Source organism: Eumetopias jubatus, unplaced genomic scaffold (assembly GCF_037043125.1).
Source record: "Eumetopias jubatus isolate StellerSeaLion01/CBP00866 unplaced genomic scaffold, mEumJub1_p1.0 scaffold_17, whole genome shotgun sequence".
Lineage (NCBI taxonomy): Eukaryota > Metazoa > Chordata > Mammalia > Carnivora > Otariidae > Eumetopias > Eumetopias jubatus.
The window spans coordinates 4986549-4990472 of record NW_028274823.1 but is presented as its reverse complement, the minus strand read 5'-3'; positions in this window follow the sequence as shown (position 1 = coordinate 4990472).

Below are 3924 nucleotides of genomic sequence, written 5' to 3'. Positions count from 1 at the left end.
TCCGGGAGGTGCCCAGCGTTAGTTGCTCCGCGCGTAAAGCCGCCGCCGCGCCCTCCCGATTCAAATGAAAACAACGATTCGAATTTGGCGCTAAGCGCTGCGATTGGACGCGGCGGCGCGACGGCAGCCCAATGGGCAGGGGCGAGGGTGGGGCGGGGGCGGGGCCAGAGGGGAGGGCGCGGGCCCCGCGGGGCCGGGAGTGCGGGCTGGCGGGCGCCCGGTGCACCTGCAGAAGACAGAGGGTTCTCACCAGGGACAGAGTGAAAAAGGCGGAAATGGAACATGGTGTTACTGCCAGGAAACCTCTCTTGCCTCCTTTTCTTTAAGGACAAACACAACTGCACACAATATGTTACTCATTGCTGGCAGGTTTGAAAATTTTAAAAACTTCCCATATCTTCTCAAAGACAACCAATTATTATGAGCAATTTCTTGTGTCTTTTCCCAGTTATACATGTTATTAGTCCCCTTCAAAAACACAGTAAAAAGATCATAATATGCACATTGTTCTATACTTCCTGTTCTCTGCCTAATTAATTCTGTGGATATTAATATTGAGTACATCTTCCCCTTTTACTTTCTTTTTGATGGCAGCAGAGTATTCGCCTTCAGAAACCATAATTTCCTTAATCACTACTATTGCTGTGCATTTAGGTTTACAGCGTTTTCCCATTAGAAAAAAGAACTCCAATTAAAAAAGCTTGTGCAATACAAAATGGATGGCTTCTAAAATAACCACAGGATTCCTTTCTAGAGTCACCTAACCGGTGGGGGGGGTGGGGTGGTGGTGGTGGTGAGGGGGCTCCTGTGGACAAACGTGGTGTGAATTGAATAGAGCCAGAACATGCCGATGTCCAGCCTGCACATCACCCTCCCCCACCCCCAGCTCACTCTACAACCTATGGAGCTTGGCTTTCCTTGGTCAGGAGCTGCCTTTTTCACAGCAGGGACTGGGGACCCCTGGGGATGTCTGAGATCCTTGCAGGGGGTCCATGAGGTCAAAACCATGTTTGTAATAACACCAGACTTCTTTGTCTTTTTTACCCTTGTTTTTTCAGGAGGGTGGAGTTTCCTGAACGCAGAAGCAGACGCGAGAAACCAGCTGTCTTACTATGTCAGGTATTTTGGGTTTGCAAAACCCCAAAATACTACTGTTCGTCTCAGTAATTTAAAAAAAGTAGATGTATTTCATAAAAAATATGTTTTTATGTTAATATGAAATGGGTTCATCATTGCTTTAAAATGAATTGACAAACGAAGTTTGAATGTTTCTGCTCCTGGGTGGTAACTCAGCGATAGAGCACCTTCAGGCATATGGAAAAGCTCCTAGAGATGAAATGTGAATGCATAGGACCTCCAACTCCTAATTGTCTGTGACAAGGCTGATGTAGGTAATTTAAATGTGTGGATGCTATTAACCTTCTTTACGGGGATTAGTTTCCATTTTCTCCCCCTTTACACCACTGCAGAAAGCGCATCTTGGAACAACCCGGTAAAATGCTACTTTTGTCGCTCTAATTACTGCTTGTCATCAGGGACGGCTCTGTGACCTTGCTGGGGCAATTAGAACTGGGAGGTGCTAGACTTCCTGTCCAATAATCTTACAAACACTCTGCAGTACATAGAGTTGGTTCTCTACAGAGAGCGGGAGTTGCAGAAAGACTTAGGGGGGTTGTTGCTGAAGGGGTGGATCTTGGCCTGGGGGACCGCCCTCTTTAAACTGTTGGATATCCTGCTTTAGCAGTGGGGCTTTCCGCTGGGTTCCAAGCTCGGCCCAGGACCTACGACTTCATTGAAAACACAGACCTCAGTCCTGTGAGAAGAGTCCCATGCCCCTTTTGCAGGTTTGGCGTCTGGACCCCAAGCTCCACTCCCAGCACCATCGGGGTCTCAAATAGAGTGTAGAATGGGGACTGTGTTAAACCAACAGTCACCAAGATGGGCAGGAAACTCCCTGAGGAGTTTTCAGGGAATCAATTTCCGGATCCTGAGAGTCCTCACACTTATGTCCAAATCAATCAGGCCAAGAAAGTGTGTCTAGGGCCCCTGACCCTGGGCCCCTTCTCCCTGGTCCTGCGCCGCCCTCTTGCCACTTTCACTTGCCTGAAATTTACTTGGGGAATTGCACCAGGCACCCAATAAGGGGCCATTCAACAATCCCCTTAAACTCTGTGCCCATCCACCTGATTAGAGTGTATTTCCAATAAATGGAACATATGTTTGAAAATATTTATCACCTTTGAAACATGTATATTGTTTGGTCATCTGTGTTCCAGTAAATATTATATTCTGTAATCACTGACACCTCGTCCAGTAGGGAAGGTGGCTGGAGGAAGGCGAGGAGCAGGGATGTCCAGGCGCCCCTCCTGGGCAGGCTACGCCCCCACAAGTGTGGTCAGTCTGGGCTAAGTCCCACCCCGGCACCTGGGAACCACACTTGTCAGATGCTCCAAGTCCACGGATGACCCCCGCCTCCATGAGGCTGCAGGAAGGGGTCGTGGTGCCAGTCATCACCGGAGCCCCTTGCTTCCCAACTTCCCTTCCACTCCAGATCTCTTAGTCACCCCTCCTCAGGCCAGCCTTCCAGTCTCCTGGGCAGATGAGGCCCTTAAAGTGGGGGGGGGGGAGACAGAACAGGTGGCCAGCCCTAAAGCTGGACTCTCTCCCTTAGAGCCCCCAGACGAGGTGTATCTGGTTCTCTGAGCAAGGTCCCAATTGCTTCTTACCCAGCTCTTTTACCAGCATTCCACTGGCGGGTGGCCCAGTGGTCTGTAGGGGTTGTGGTTCCCCTGGGTTCCGAGCCCCTCCCCACACTGGGTCCCCCCGGGGCCTTTCTTCCTGGCTTGTCTGGGAGGTCGGCTCCAGCTAGGTCTAAGCACCTGTGGGACCACAGCTTTCTCTACCTTCAAATTCTGTCAGCATTTCCCCATTCTCTAAGTCCCAACTCTGAAAGGGATGTGACATAATCCTGTTGATCTCTGGGATGTCAACTCTGGACCCTCTGTAGGGCCATCTCCGCAGACAGAGAGTGAGCTGTTGCACACTGCCCCCAGATCATGTGACTTGCTGGCTAATGCCCTTCAGAGGTTGCTAATTGCTTTTGGGATAGAATCCAAACTCCTGCCAGGAAATTAGAGGTCACATGAGATCTTAGACCTCCTGCCTCCTTGGTCTCCTTGATCCCAATCCACTTCAGTGCCCTAACCACCTGAGCTCTTCCGTCCTCAAAGGTGCCCAGATCCTTCTAGCCTGAGGGCTGCTGGCTCTGTTCCTCTCTCCCCCGAACGCTTCCTGTGCCAGGAAGAGGAGGTGAGCTTTGCAGTGGGGATGAGCCACTCCCAGAACAGGTAGTTGAAGAATCTGTCTGGAGAGGAATCATCCTGGATGTGCCCAGACCAGTGAAGACCTGCTCCAGCCAAAGGGGGTTTCCACATCAACCACGTGTACTCGCACTTGACTAACCTGGAGAAAAGGGGAACCAGAAGCTTGATCTCTAATCTCTTAGTTAGAAAAAGAACTGGGACAGAGCATGGCATTGAAAACCGTGAAAGAAATTTTGAAAAACCTTTTTTTATTTAAGAAGCTAATACTATATGCTGTCATTGTAGAATATTTGGAAAATATACAAATGTGGAAGGAAGAAAAATTTACCCCAAGATAAACAGAAAAAAATCATGTTTTTATCTGTGTAATATTTCTTTTGCTTAATAAACATATTTGTGTATACACATACCATTTTATTTCTTATGCTTTCACTTATCATTATCTTGTAAACATTTTCTCGTTCATTCTTGGTGAATATCACCTTGATAACCATATTTCAACTGTGTTCCTAACATTTGATTATTACAAATAATGCTGTGATCAACATCTTGAGCAGAAACCTTATTTTAATGTAACAGATTATGTTCTTAGTTTCTATCT